Source organism: Gouania willdenowi, unplaced genomic scaffold, assembly GCF_900634775.1.
Source record: "Gouania willdenowi unplaced genomic scaffold, fGouWil2.1 scaffold_333_arrow_ctg1, whole genome shotgun sequence".
In the NCBI taxonomy this organism is placed as follows: Eukaryota; Metazoa; Chordata; class Actinopteri; order Blenniiformes; family Gobiesocidae; genus Gouania; species Gouania willdenowi.
Genome location: NW_021145095.1, coordinates 381,136 through 397,300, shown reverse-complemented (window position 1 = coordinate 397,300; position 16,165 = coordinate 381,136). Strand labels below are relative to the sequence as shown.

The 16,165-nt window shown below is 34.8% G+C and overlaps 1 long non-coding RNA gene across 1 annotated transcript; it reads left to right on the top strand.

Moving 5' to 3' along the window:
- Positions 1-3,627: 3,627 nt before the first annotated feature.
- On the top strand, positions 3,628-6,031 carry LOC114459668 (uncharacterized). The gene is made up of 4 exons (XR_003673446.1): positions 3,628-3,701; positions 4,443-4,527; positions 4,976-5,130; positions 5,912-6,031. It is a non-coding gene; the product is annotated as an uncharacterized LOC114459668 (long non-coding RNA).
- The last annotated feature ends 10,134 nt before the right edge of the window (positions 6,032-16,165 follow it).

The following is a 16,165-nucleotide window of genomic DNA, read 5'->3' as shown; positions in this document are numbered from 1 at the left end:
TTGACGTCTTACTCTATTGGTGACTGACGTCCGCTATTGACACCAAATGCCCACAGCTCCACCTACTGGCCAGGTACTGCTACTATGTAAAATATACCCAGACCTGCTAGAAAATAATTAAGTTACTCAGAGAATAATAATAATAATAATAATAATAATAATAATAATAATACAGTACTTTTAACATGTTTTAAAGTCCTTAGCTGTTTTTATGAATTCAGATGAATCCAACTTTTAAATAAATGGGGGGCAAAATATTTTAATCAAGTCTCTTTAATCATGTCTGAAAACACTCAGTGTCACATGTAAATATATAAATGTATTTAAAGTAAATATAAATTATATTAATATTTTAGTATCTATAAGTATTTTATTAAGGTGATATTTCGTAGCTGCTGGTACATGGGGTCTCCACCACTAAGCCCACCAAGGTGATCTCACAACACCTGCAAACATTAAACTAAAGACAAAGATCAAAAAGTTGACCAGGACCAACACTTAAAGTGGACCAGACACACACCACAATAATTATAAAGAGCTATTAGAGGCAAACATTGTCCTCAGTATTAATAACAGAATAAACTCATATTTGATGTATGGTCAGGTAAAAGTAAGAACAGACAATGAACAACATTAACAAAGAGTCAACTTTAAAAAGTACTGTAGAGATAGTGAATCCTGAGATGAAGTGTAGGGAGAGCGTCCAGCCCTAGCACACAGTATTGTTTAATCCATCTACACTGTCAGCAGATGATAGAGCAGCAGTCTAGGAACTACAAGTCACTGAAATATTAATAAACACAATAAGGCCAAAACAGCAGTAACAAGCAGTTAGTCTGTACCAGTGAGACATTTTATATCAGATTATTATTGTTTTTACACAGCGTAGCTTCACTGTTTTTATATCTTTTTAACCAACCTACAACTTTTTATTAAAAATAAATAAATCCAAGGCTCATCACTAATTAGAAATGTAAATAAAAACATTAACAACAAAGTCATGTTAGTGCGATTAACAAAATATAAAGTCCATAGTAAGAAAGAAAAAACCCAACAAGAAGAAACTTTGAAGCCTATATTTACAATATACAGTCATTTTTAGCAAAGTGTCTTTAATAGGAATCAAATAAACACAAAGAACAAATATTTTATGATCTTTAATATTTCATCTTTCAAATAAAAAGTGTGATTAACAATCTACAGTTATTCTTATAAATGTTTTAAATAGAAATCAAATTAACAAAAACAACAAAATCTATTGTGATTTTTCACATTTATTTTTTCAAATAAAAAGTACAATGAACAATAGCAGTAATTATTATCATTTCTTCCATCTTTTATATTTTGCATACTTGATAGACGTCATAGGAAAGATAAAAGCAAGTTTAAAAAATATTGAATATGATTAAAACTACAATTAAACTTATTTCTGTTAAATATTGTTTTATTTACATTACATAACATTTATATAATATATGCATCACCTTTGTAAATCTGTTTCAACATTTGTAAAAGTGTTTTTCTGTTTATTTTTTTAGATAATTATGCACATTTGTAAATTTGTTGTAGCATTGCATTGTATGAAATGTGTGTGTTTATTGATGGATGATGGACAGAATGCTGGATCACTACCTACTGCTGTTTTCAGGAGGTCTTGGTAGCTTTTCTTCTCCTGCAGCTCAGCTTGTGATGTCCATGCTGAACTAGCAACAAGTTCAGGCTGCTGCCACGCAGCAAACTCATTCTGATCACTTTTAATAAGAGGGCTGTTCCTCTGATACCACACATTTACAGCTTTTTAATCACATACTATGATACATTCTGAAGCCAAACTGGTGATAGCTCAACAACTTGTGTTTTTAATCAACTTATCAAGTCTCCCCGTGACCCTGAAAAAGGAAGAAGTGGGTCAGAAAATGGATGGATTATCAAGTCTATGAACAAAGCCTTTTTCTCTAATGTTTGAAAGCTGATGAAGCAATGATACTGGTCTGTAGTTAGACCTGCTTATATTAACACTCTAATACATGGAACACTTTCACTGTTTGATTATTTATTACAAATAAACCACTTTGGAATGATTTATTGAAGACATATTTAACTTATTTTACTATATATTCTATATTAATTCATGAAAAGTTCATTTCAAAGCAATAAGTTGACATTTCATGATGTATTTTTAACAATGTGAACTATTTATTTTAATGGTGATAAAATGGGAGTGTTTGGACACTTTGGGCTCCCCTTCCCCTGATATTCATTCAGCACACTGCATGATCCATTCACAGGCTTTAGGCAGGGTTTCCCTGTCAGGAACCATTTCATCACATTCACTTCAACTGTAGAAAAACATACTTTATATAAAACACATCACATCTAAAATCAAGAAAATACTATTATGTGATGTATTAGATACTCATTTAAAACTCATTACAAATATGAATCCTTTATAAACACAGAGAAAAGAAACAGATTCAAAGGTACATGATGAAGATGGTCTGTATTAACACAGCATGTATATTCATCTAGAAGATCTGATTATTACATCTATTAGAATGTCTATAGTTTTATAGACTAATGATTATTATGAACTGTATACAAACACATGGACATCATAGACTTATATAGAATGTGTGTCAAACTCAAGGCCTGGGGGCCAAATCCGGCCCTTTAGAGCATCTAATTCAACCTGCGGGAGAAAGTAAAAATGACAGAAAACATGAATTATTATGTAAATTATAAACTAATTCAGCTGTAGATATCACAACTCCTCTAAAAAACTAATTTTAAAATAACTCCACAATATTTACAGAGCACACAGTTTTCCTATGCTGACATCACATGATGGGAGTTATTTTTAAACTCAAATTGTTGCAGGAACTCTCAATTTTTTAAAGTTATACAATTTTTCCTAAATTATTCTACAACATTTTGGAAAATTAAAACAAAGTCACTCATAATCTAGGGCTGGTTTTCCTATAATCTGAAGCCCTTTGCACCTCAAACTGGTCCGTATTTGAACCATCAACTAAAACTAGTTTGACAGCTCTGATATAGAATCTGTCATTAGTCTATAATAATAATCATAATGTGAATCATTCTTCATATACAAGTGAACAAAGGGAAACTTCTTCCTGCTTCCTTTCCAACTGATCATTGTATTGATCTTTTCTTTCAGACCACACCTTCAAAGATCAACAACTTCCTGAACTGTTGGTGTCCATTTTCCAGCTGACAACAGGTTTATGTTGGAATCCTGTGCAGCCTGATCTCTGGGTTCTTCAGTCCAACACTCACTGAAAAAAGTGAAACATTGCTGTTGTTCATTCAATATGTTTTTTGCAATTGGCTTCAGTAAATAAATTAAATTGTCCTGTACAATTTAAACAATACAGATAGAGTCATGTGAGATAATTAAAAAAATTTGATTGGTGTAATTGTGTAATATAAATCAACAGTTTTTTACAATAGTTAAATTGACCTAATGAACATTTGTTTATTGAGGGCTCCTTGCGCATGCGTCGTGTCATGTTAGAACCTCCAATAGGGGGCAGCACTGAAAACAACCGCACTTGACTCTGCTCAATTAAAGCAGCAGAAATATCACGACATGTGCTCTGGAAGTTTCTTGCATTGTAACCGCAACCAACTGACCTAGACCGAGACGGTGACTCTGGACTGTGCCACCCCAGCGGTAAAAGGTAAGTAAAGCTCCATTATCGTGCGAGTAGTTTGACCAATATGTTTTACCTATAATAATAAACCCCCGATGTCTGTGTTTTATGTGGCGCATTTGCACGGCTTAACTGAGGTCTTAGAATTAACCGCGTGGTCGCTGTCCCTGGGGGCGCTGCTCTAGGTGCTGCTTCCGTTCTGACCTGGGGTCTGGTCCCTGCTGGCTCTAGGCCCGCTGGCGAGAGCCCGCTGGCTGCCCGTTCGGCGCGGCTCTGGCCGTCAGCAGGGCGTGGGCCTTGGCTCCGCTGCTGGGGTCTCGGGCGGGGGGCTCTCTGGGTTGGGTGCTTGGGTGTGGGTGGGTGGGCGGGATGCTGGCGCGGGGCCTTAGGGTTGGGGGTTGGGGTCGGTGGCGGGATACGCTGGGTGCTCGGCTGCTTGGAGCCTCCTCGGTTGTGTGTGTGGGGGGCGGTGGCTGCCTCTCAGCCTGGGATCTTGGGGGCGTCTGGGGGGTTGCTCGGCCGTGGGGGGGTGGCCTGGGGCTCCCTGGCCCCCACTCTTTGTATGGGATTCAATCCCAAAGTGAGTTGATAATTTGGCACGTTCAAAATCACCCCAGAATTTGCTCAGGGTAAGCCCAGCTTTAAAAACGATTAAATCTTCAATATGTTAAACTACATAACATTTGCTCTGGATTTCCAGTCACTTTATTGCTCTTAACTGTGACTTATTCAACAATAGTTAATATTTTTCCTTTTCTGTCTGCACAGGGAGTATCCCACACCACAGCAATAGGGTGGTGACTCAAAGGCCAACTCTCTGTTGTGCTGCTACTGGCTGGTAAACTCCTTCTGGGTAAGTACACCTAATGTATAAGTCTGTATCAAAAGATTTGTGAGTGTTTAAGTTTATTTTATTTGAAACGTAAGATTTATAAAGGACCTAATTTTAAAGTGACAATGTGTCAGGGAAAGGTGGCCAGCACTTTTTCAACAAGAGGAGGTATGTTGTCAATCTTAGACTATGTATTATGGGCTCGACACATGGGGGGCGACGTCGCTCCATCATTTTCTATTGAACTTGCGCGATAAGGTGAAAATCGCGTGGCGATTTATAGCATCCCGTGTTTGGTTTCACCTGGGTGGCAACAAGTTTCGCCTGACGTTGACGTTTGTCGCTCCCCGTGTGTGAAGCCCATTACAAAGTAAACGATGCTTGCAAAGTACATTTACATTGCCTGTAACATACAAATCAAAAGTAATCTGTCTTGGTGTTTATAAGCTTTGATTTTTGTGTTTTTTAGATCACTGCAGAGTTTTTAAGGATCACTACACGTCCATTGGAGACTACATTTGCTGCACAGTTGAATAAACACCTGCCAAACTCATGGAAGTTGTAAGAAGGAAAGGAGGAGCTATTGGAGACAATGCTGCAGGGATTCTACATGATCATGATGAGGTAACCAGAGTAAAGATGAAGCATGCTCACAAGTTTTTTTTTTTTTAATTAATTGAAATTAACTTGCTTTATGAAACGCTGATTGGATCTAAGCTTATATGTGCTGACAGAGAAGACTTTGAAATTTCTGACAGTTTTTGTTTCATGTGGATGGGCCACATGAAAAAGAAATCTGCATTTTGATGGTTACCATAGTTACCACAATAGAATTTTTACCTGCCCTCCACCTCAGGTTTAAACCAAGGCCTGTAAAAAAAAAAAAAAAAGATGGACGACATGGTTTCATTGGTTTCGATGTTGCCACCGAAGCCCTCATTTTCCCTTACTCCTGCTGCCACATGGTTCATTGTCGTAACAGTAATTTTTTCAAAAACATCTATTGAAACGGATAATCAATGAAACAATGTACTACACCCATTACAGCACATGGAAATTTATGCTATTAACCCAAAACGAGTACATAAAATCCTTATAAGGCTGAGAAATTAATTTTTAATCATCAACTCATCATCAAGCTCTGCAGAAGCCTGATAACAATTCTGATCATTTGAATCAGGTGTGTTGGAAGAGGGAAACATCTAAAACATGCTGGATAGTGGCCCTCGAGGACCAGGATTGGGCACCCCTGGTTTAAACTATTGGCTGATTAGAATGTTGTCACATGAACACAATCTTTTTCAATGTCAAAGAGGCATAACTTAAATTAAAGTAGTAAAAAATGAGCAAATATTTAGAACATAACGTAAACATTTCAGTAGTCATAATTTTATTTTTTTAACAGGCTTCATCAAACGGTTCACTGAACGCATCTACACGAAGGCAGTGTCTTCTGAAGTTACTGATGGTTTTCCTGGGAGACCCTGTGGATGCAATCATCAAAGAACATCAGGTATAACAGGCTAAACAATGTAAATAAAACTTGTCTTTGTTTAACATCAAAAGCTCCACATCAATTGGCAGTTTGTAATTAAGAGTTCTTGAACTTTTCTGTAGCCGTAATTAAACGTTAGGTAGTGTTTGAAAATCATAAACTCAAGGCTCCAAAAATTTCTTCAGAATAGGTTGAAAAAAACATCATACAATTTTAATTAAATTACTCTTGGCATTGACTTCTAATTTTTTTTTACTAAAAAAAAATCTTGCATACTTTCTCAAGTGTAAAGCACATTGGGGATAAATGGATACTTTAAAATGAGGGATGCACAATAGAAATTTGAATGGATACTATGGGGTAAAATGGCTGTCAAAGACGTACATGTGAAATAAAAATTCATACGCAACTTTCTAAAGGTTGAGCATAAATTCACAAAATATGATGCATAAACTTATCTTTACTTGAAAACACAAAAAGCTGTTTTTATCATGATACAAATCACAGATTGTGTGGACTTTTTTTCTTTTTCAATAAAACAGTTTTGCTGTGTTCCGTTTATGTTCATATTATGGAGTTTAGACTTCTCCCCTGCAAGGCTCTAACAAAACTGAATCAAGAATGTAACAATGTGCGCTCCTCCCAGCGTTGTGCATAAAAAACAATGGATTTTTTTCTTAAACTCAAATTAAACTTTATTAAAAAAACATGAAAGGCTGTTGTTAATCTAATGTTGCTGTTTTAAAGGTTCAAAGTACCCTAAAGAAGATGAAAAGTACTGTATAAATGACTGAAATGTTCTGAAAACTCAAATGATACGATTAATTACCCTATGCACTCGTAATATTTCTGTAAGTTAAATAAAACAGAACTGATCGAAGCAGATCTGCACAGTATTTAAAGCGGTTGGTGCCCTCACAGGTGTTGAGGGTCACTCATCCATAGTCTCTAAGTCGCATAAAAAGGAGCAGTGTGTTCTAAAATTCTTTTGGATGCAGTTCATGATTGACCATAAAATCATTGTATTAATTGTGTTATATTTTGTGTTAATTTGCTATTTTGCAGGAACTGCAAGATTCGAATGTGGAAGTAGAGACCATGGCAGTCATCCTAACGCCCACAGATGTGAAAATCATTCTGGAAGGCGAAGAGGTTATGGCTGATCTGCATTCGGTGGTCGACGGATTCGTCATGCTGTTTGGGCTCATTTATGCCCTCAACATGCAGTACCCAAAGTCGTGTGGACGTACATTTGAGTTTGTTCAGAAGGTTCTTATGGGACTGGATGACAAGAAAATGAACAAGAAGAATGACTACCTACAAGCACTTTTTCTGGAACTATGTTGTGTAACTGCTTGGGTAAAGAGACTGACAAGATCAGTTTTTGTAGGGAGAAGCTGAAAATATTCAAGTTAAAGAGACACAACCATTTGGGCAAATATGCTCATTTTCCAAACTATTGAGTTTTACCTTTCCCCTGTTCATCCAGCTGTTCTCTGAGTCTGGCGACCCCATTTGTGGCTTTAGCTTAGCATGAATCATTGAATCGGATTAGGCTGATAACACCTAATGCTAATTGCTAATGGTCTAATCCGATTCAATGATTCATGCTAAACTAAAGCCACAAATGGGGTCTCCAGACTCAGAGAACAGCTGGATGAACAGGGGAAAGGTAAAACTCAACAGTTTAACTCGAGGGGAGGTGGGAAATGAGCATATTTGCCCAAATGGTGGTGTGTCCCTTTAAACATTGTTCAAACTCCAAATCTATAAATATTTTTTATTTATTTTTGCATTTGTAACCCGACAAAATGTTATCCTGACCACTGTTTGAATAAAAAGTCAAATGATGCCAATGTGTTTTGAAATTATTTAGAAAATTAGGACAAAATAAAATAATTGATTAGTATAAAAAGATTTAATTAAACCATAAAAGTATATTAATCCAATGTAGAATTTTAAATTGGCCCAGAAATCATAATTAATGATTTCAAATTGATTCAATGAACTTTTGAACATTAACCCAATTACAAATGTTTCAATTGTATTAATGAATGTTTTATTAATTGGTTCAACAAGAAAAAGTTAATTATCTCAATTAACATTTTCTTTGTTGAGCCAATTACAATATTTACATGTAAATGATTACTATACAAATTGTAGGTTAAGCCAATGTTAAATTTTTTTCAGTGCAGACAAGTAAATAAAAGCCAATTTAAATATCTTAGTGACAGGTTAAAAATAAATAAATAAATAATAAATAAATAAATAAATAAATAAATACATATTAATATTATTAGAGTAAGGCTTTGCACAAAAACAAGATACAAATAAATGATAGATAGATAGTGGTGGGTTGGCTCATCAAGTATTCTTTTTAATCTAAATACTTATGACTAAAATATTTTACTATTTTGTGAAAAGATGCAAAACGTCCAGAATTAACATAACATTACTGAAATTGTAGAAATGAACACACATTAATTTAAAGAATTGCAGTTCACAGAGGTATTGAACAAAGAAACTATTTATTAAAATAGTGTCTTTTTGATGGTGATTTATAAAACAGTTTGAACCAACACAAGCTAAAAAAGCTCCATCCGTTCTATGGGAGAGTTTTGTCTCAAAAATATCCACAATTTTCACATGTTTTATCATGTATGTGTAACCGGTTCTAAACAAATTTTGTGAAAATTTAAACTAAAGGTCTGGAATCACCACTTTCATTAAATGATGTCCTGGTTCGGGGTAAAGACAAAAAATAAAAAATAAACAAATGAGTCTTTGGCTGTAGAAAATGAAAGACTTCACACAGAGAATAATGCACAGACACAAACTGCTTAGGTTGTTATACCAAAATTATTATTTTAACAATTTTCACAGGTTTTTGCATTAACAATACCACAATTTATTCCCCAAAACAAAAAAATAAAATAAAAACTGGCCAAAAAAAAAAAAAAAAAAAAAAATATGCTGTAGCTTTAGTCCCTTTTTGTTGTGCACAACTTTACCTCAGTCCAAAAAAGATGTTGAAAATAAATCCGTTTTAGGAGTGGATTTCTGAGTCACAAGTGTTGGAAAGATCTTACTGGTGTAGGAGACATGAAATCCAAGTCCTACTGAAGCACTGAGAATCTGAAACGATTGTCAACTCCACAGCCACAGGTCCTCGTGTTGGTAGAATTCAGCACAGAGCGGACAGACGGCTCCTCCTTCACACTGAGACTCCTCCCACAGTCCAGGCTATCATGACAAGTACACAGTATCAGACACTGTGAAGTCCAAACCATCCAAAAAAGAATTAAAAAGATTTACTTTCTTATTTTCTTTCTTTTAAAGAAAAACATTTTCTTTTGCTGGGCTGTCTAGTTGCGTGGGGCAGGGCCTTAAAAGGGCGGTGCACCATCAGGTGGGGTTGGATCAGCTGCGTAATGGGCAGAGGACATCACCTCAGAGCAGCAGGGCGCACAGCGCGAGCAGAACCATCCAGCTGACATTAGAGTGCAGTATATGAGAGAGGAGCAGAGACGGTATGTTAATCATTGGGTAATGTACGTTAAGGATAAAATACTCTGGGTAGGCGTGAGTTTGACAGACAGGTCAGCGCGTGTTTGACAGGCAGGTCAGCGTGTGCAATGCACTAACTGTGCAGCAGATGGAATGGTCTGATCAGTGAGACGTCATCCTTTCTTAGTAGAATATTTGATTTGAGTAGTGTTTAAGTTAATAAAAGAACTATTTGGTTAAATAACTAAAGTCAAATGATCAAAAGTAAGTCTTTAGTTAAAGATAAAGAAAAAGTTCCAGGTGATGTCATAAATTGAAAATTATAATGGTTGGTTTAAAGTGATGGATATTAATACTTAACACTTAGTAAAATATGTGTTTATAATTTAATTAATAAATTAACAATGAATAAGTCAGTAAATACATTAAATAAATAAATAAATGCAATTTGAGGAAAATGTAATTGAGATTACAAGTAATTCCAAGTTTAAATACATTTCAAACTAAGGATTTATAATTATATATTTATAAATTAAGTACATTTTAGGTTTGATTTTTAGTTGTGTATTGGTTTATTAGGTGAGTATAATTTGAGCATACTGTTTAATATTACAAAAGCATTTAGTTTAAATCAGGAAAATGGATCAAGTTAACTAAAAATAACAGTAAATTTATTTATTTATTTATTTATTTATTTATTTATTTTTTTTTTTTAGATTCTTTCATTTAAATGCAGATATAAAATCCCAGCATGAGAAAATTGTTAATTATGCTTTGATTCTAACTTTCCCTCTTCTTCCTTTGTCCAGGTTAACAACCTGTTTGACCTGCTGAACCAATGGACAGTTAAAATAAACTCTCAACCAAGCACAGAGTTGTTCTCAGCGTCCTCTGTCTTCCTCTCTGGTCCTTCAAGTTGGGCCGTGGTGTTACAAACACATACAAACTGGACAGACATCACGTCAAAAATCCCATGTTTTGATCTTTTTTGTTTCCTTAGTGTTAAAGAGAGCTGACTATCACTCAACCTCCCTCCACAGTGCACATGGAAAACACGGTAACCACACAGTCACACTGCCACCTAGCGGATTTTACCCTCAAGTGTCTGTCAACTGCTGTAAAGTGTCATAAAAAAATAACTAGAATCCTAAAAATGTACACAAACATATAAATAAAATAAGGACATAGCCCCACCACATTTGTCTACTTACACATTGACATAGAAAGCTTATACTTTGTTAATGATTTACTGAAAACTTAAATATGTATTTATAAATACTTAACACATCAAATAACAGTAACTTTTATGTGGTTACATTTGTGTGTATTTATCATGAAGTATCATGTGTAAATCTTCAATTGTGCTTGTGAATTGTGTAAAGTAAAATAGACAGCTGTTGCCATGCAACCAATGTTGTTGTTAAGCTAGTATTTTATCTGTTTGTGTTTAGCACTAGCTGCTAACATGTCTTAGCATAGTCGCTCTGCTAACTTGTTTGATAAAACATGACAATTCATTAATCCAAGATAGTCAAACACTGACTTACCTCTGGCTTTTCCACATTTTCCTCCTCTTCTTTCTGTGTTTTTCTTCCCTGGACACCAGATCATTAGTTTGGTTGTTTAGACATGACGTCACTGCTGCAGCAGTAAACAGTAAACATCTGGTCCAGCTGCCCTGGGTCACGCCTCAGACAACTGTCAATCAATTTGGGAGTAAAACTATTTTATTTTATTTTAATCAAAACTAGACTAACTAATTATTAATAATACTATCAAGTTAAGTATACTAATATCAGCGCTTTGATTGTGTAATTCATAATTTTATTTTTGCCACCCCCTAGCATTTAGCTATACTGCCTATGCCACGGGCCGGCCCTGGTGGGTTAAATCACGGTTTTTTCAACACTAGGGTAGTGACCCATGTATATATATATATATAAAATAAAAAAATACATTTTTAAATAAATTAAAACATGTAATAATAATATTAATTTAAAAAATAATTCAGACCTTGGCAGCCCACTGCCCCTCCGGGTCGTGACCCTCTGTAGGGTCACTTGGAAATAAAATAGAGTCACCTGAAATGTCTTGTGATAATGAAAATTTAAAAAAAAAAAAAAAAAAAAAAAAAAACTGATTAAAATTATACTTTTACTTTCTAAAAATACATATTTAAAAAAAAAAGAAGTAAATAAATAAATTAAAAAAGTAATTTTTAAATAATTAAAAAAATAATTAATTAATTAATATGCACAGTTTGACTTGTGCATATGAATGTATTTAGCATGGCCACCACTTAAACACTTCTGGGGCTAAAGTAACAGTGGATAGGAAAGGAGGTACACTGTAAAAAATAAAGTACATTTACAAGAAAAATTCTGTAATTTTGCACAGATTTTTCCAGTTTTTCATTAAAACAATGAAATGCTAGTAGATTTACAGACATTTTCAGTAATTTTAAGTTTTATGTTTCAAATTACGGTTAATTAACCATAATGTAAGATTACATTAATATTATATTTTTAATGACATTTTAACTGTAATTTTACATACAATTTTTTGTATTTTTTTTACAGGTTTCTGACCATTTTCCATATTACAATGTAATAAATGTAACTTAACAGTAACCAGAAGTAATTCAAATATTTACCTTTAGAATTACAAGTATCTAACATAATATGATATTACAATATTAATATGTTTTTAAAGGTAATTCAACATATTTCTTTAATATTCAAATTTGACATAAAATCTGATGTAATTTTACAGATCTTTCCTAATAATGATAATGAAGAAATATTTGTAAAATTCCAGAAATCTTTTAATCCAAGGTGAGTACCCTCTGAAACACAACACACAGACAATGGGGATAATCAAACTGTGATTGTAAAACAGAAACAAAAAATACCTCAACCACCGTTTATTTATTTTGTCAATACATTTTTGTTACTAAAACTAAACATTATTTTGCTATTTAATTCCATGTGAGTGTGTGGTTTATTTTCTGGTATTTTAAAGGTTACGTTGAGATTTAAAGGTTGATAAGTTACTATACATTTTATTAGAAGTAAAAAAACTATATTTACCTGTTTTTCTTTTGCTGAGAAGAGTCACCATCGTTAAAAGTTATTTAGCATCTCTAGGACTATTTCTTTATTTATGTTTCTACTGTTTACCATTTTTATTCATTACCAAGTAAGAATACCCAGGACCCCGCCCACTGTCTACCACCACCTTAAATAGTATTAAAACCGTGGTCACCTGGGACGGGTGTTACCCAAAGTTTTACAAGTAGTGATATGATACTGTACTTTTTCGGTAACAGTCATGTTTTGATAGATAGGGATAAAACTGCTTAGTGATTATTAATGTTCTTGTTGTGTTTGTATTCCTAAACTTTAGTGAAATGTAACTGTTTCTACAGGGATGGTGGGATGCCAGGCTGACATCACCTGGGTTAAGTGAGTGAGTTGATATCTCAGTTCATAGTGCAGCTGCTCTCTGACAGAGAATGTTTGGTTAGGTGAAACCCGCTAACAGAGATAAATCCAGGATATACGTATCCAGCTTTGTAGTACAGGCCCACAGAGCTACACATCTTTAAACTACAGATGATCGCTTCATCTTCATAATAAACATCTTTAGAGGAACAAATGTTTACACAAATAATGTGTAGTAGAAGTGGTGTTTGTGTGTCTTTTTCCAATGTGTGTGTGTGTGTGTGTGAACCCTCCATGAGTGGCTCTGATTGGCTGCAGGCGGGTCAGAACTACATGAAGGCTCTGCAGTATCCTTTTACACAAATGTTCTCAACCTGGGGGTCAGGACCCCATTTGGGATCTTGAGACTACTGGGAGGGGGCCACCAGATGCCTTCAAGAAACTAAAAATACTTTTTTGGTTTCAACAATTTCAGCCCATTTTTACTTATTTTTACCATTTTTCTGCAACTTCACCAAACATTCCATATTTTAACCTATTTTCATCACTTTTTCTTGCCATATTTTTGTTCCTTTTAGTGCGTTTTGTTGCACATTTTTTCCCTCTTTCTAGAAATTTTCAGCACTTATAAACCCTTTCCACCACTTTCTCACCTAATGACACATATGTGAACCCATTATTGTCACTTTTAACCTCTTTTCACCATATTTCATGATTATTTTTGAGAATTTACCCACATTCACCATTTGTCATGCCCATTATTTGAAAGTTTAAATTGTTTCAATATTGACACTTTGAACCCTTTTTTAACACTTTTTCTGTCCATTTTTGCCCACTCTAATTTGTGACTTTTAACCAATTTCTGTGGTTTTTAAAATCCTTTTTTACCACCACCATTTTTGGTCACTTTTAACCCATTTTATTTCTGATTACAACACTGATTTATATCTTTAAGATGACTATAATAATAGTAAACGTTCCTGGTTAACAGTGGATATTATTCAGATAAATAAATACGTGTTAATCACATTAGAACAATGGACCATCATTTTGCTGACTTTATGATGGGGCCCCACACACACACACACAGCATTGTGCCTCTCTGAGCTACTGCTGCGCTAACAGACACAGACACGTCTGTAATCAAAGGAATCAATGATATTCATCAACCTCAGTGAACTCACTGACATTTTTCAGCTCATGGACAAAAGGAAGTTATTGTTATAACTGCAACAAATAAATATATCTCTGTGATGTCTACAAAACACTGACAAACACAGACAGACAGACAGATACTGACAAACACAGACAAAACTGACAAACACAGACAGACAGACACACAGACAGATTTTCAATTTCAACAATTAATCCCTCTATAAAAAGTGAGGGAGATGATTTTTAGTTTTAATTAAAGTGGGGGGTGTGGATGATGTAAAAAAGCATTTGATGAAGACAATTATTCTGAAATGTGTCGGTTTCTGAACCACTTTATTATTGATGTTAACAAAGATCTTAGAACTCTCACATGAACAAATAAATGACTTTGATCACCGTGCTTTCCTTTTGTTGTCATATTGGAATAGTTTTTGTAACGTTACACGACAGATGGATTCACTCAGGATTGATATATATTTATATATTATGGGTTGAACGACTTGATCATTTTAAAGGTTGACTTTATGTGAACACTTGTTAAGTTGACGTCGGTTAGTCGATGACATCACAAAGAGCCACAGCCGTGCTGAGTGACAGCAGAGTGCAAAAAAAAAAGGCAGCCGAATGCCGGTGTTGTGCCAAAATCTGTGATGTGAAAAAATCTGTGACCACAGGTAACGACAGTTCCAACCCCTGTGGCTTCTCGGTGTACATTTACTCCTCCTTAAACTTTTAAGCATTAACTTCACCCACCAGAGCATCTAACGCTGAAAACCACCACAACACCATCACTGTTTAGTCCTTTAAAAATAAACACTGTTACATTTTGACAACATTCAAAGATTTGCATCAATACGATTGGCCCATAGTATGTGACATAACTGTGCACCAGCACCTCCTAAGAACTTTGTACAGTTGACTTCTGCTGTGACAACTAGAAGCACACGAGCCTCCACCAGGGGGCAGTGTACCATAGCCACAATCATCCTTCTCATAGAAAGCGATAAAGAAATGGAACAAGCTCACAACACACCTGAAAAGTCAAAGTGAGTGTTTTCTGTTCACTGTAGAACTTCAAAAGTGTCTGTGGAACAATCAAAGCTGCTCACACGGACACTGAGGTGGACACTATGTTTGAACCACATGACTTACAACTTACCAACAACACATTCATGAGGATTTGATGAAATGTACTTTGTGTATTGAACTGATGGTTATTGTTTATTAATGATAAATGAGAGGATGTGTTTGTCCAGGTGTGTTACTGTAAATGACAGGTGTGGATGTCATGTACAGGTGTGATGCTGTTCATGTGTGTGCATGTGAGAGTGCATGTTCTGACTGTTCTTAACTCATTGTTCTTGTACATTTTACTATTGTTATTGATTGTGTTATTGTATGTTTTATACAGATGGAAACTAGCTGTTTAGCTATAATCTGGTGGAGAACATCTGTCTTTTATCAGCTTCATGTCTCTATGCAGTGTCCCTTCAAAATAAGACTACATAAATATATATCCTAATAATACTATTATAACTTCAGTCAGCTGATCCTGTCTGACACTTCCTGCATTCTTCTCTGAAGTCACCTGATCACCAACAGGCTCATGCATGTTTACTTTATCAGGAACTATTTTCAGGTGTGTGTGTGAGTATTTTCAATGACCTGTTTCCCAGTGGTACCCTGGGATTTCCTTTTTGAACTAAGTGTCTTATGTATGAAATAGTGTGTAGTGTGCAGGAACAAGTGTGGAACAGAGATGGAACTAAAGTGCAAAGCACTACTTTAGTTTAAGGTTTAGTAACAACAGCTTTAATTTATGTTAGATGGAAATGATCCAGTGGATAAAATCTGACATATTTCCATATGTCATAAGTTGATTATGTAGTGTCTCTTTTCTAAATCAATCTAATGAATAAATAAAGGATGAATAGTTGAGAATAAAGGACATCCCTGTGTGAAATATAGATGAAATGTGTCCATTGGTGATGATTTTAGTCCAGCCTTTGTTTGAACCCACTTCATAAATAGTTACACTTAAATATATAAATACATAAAT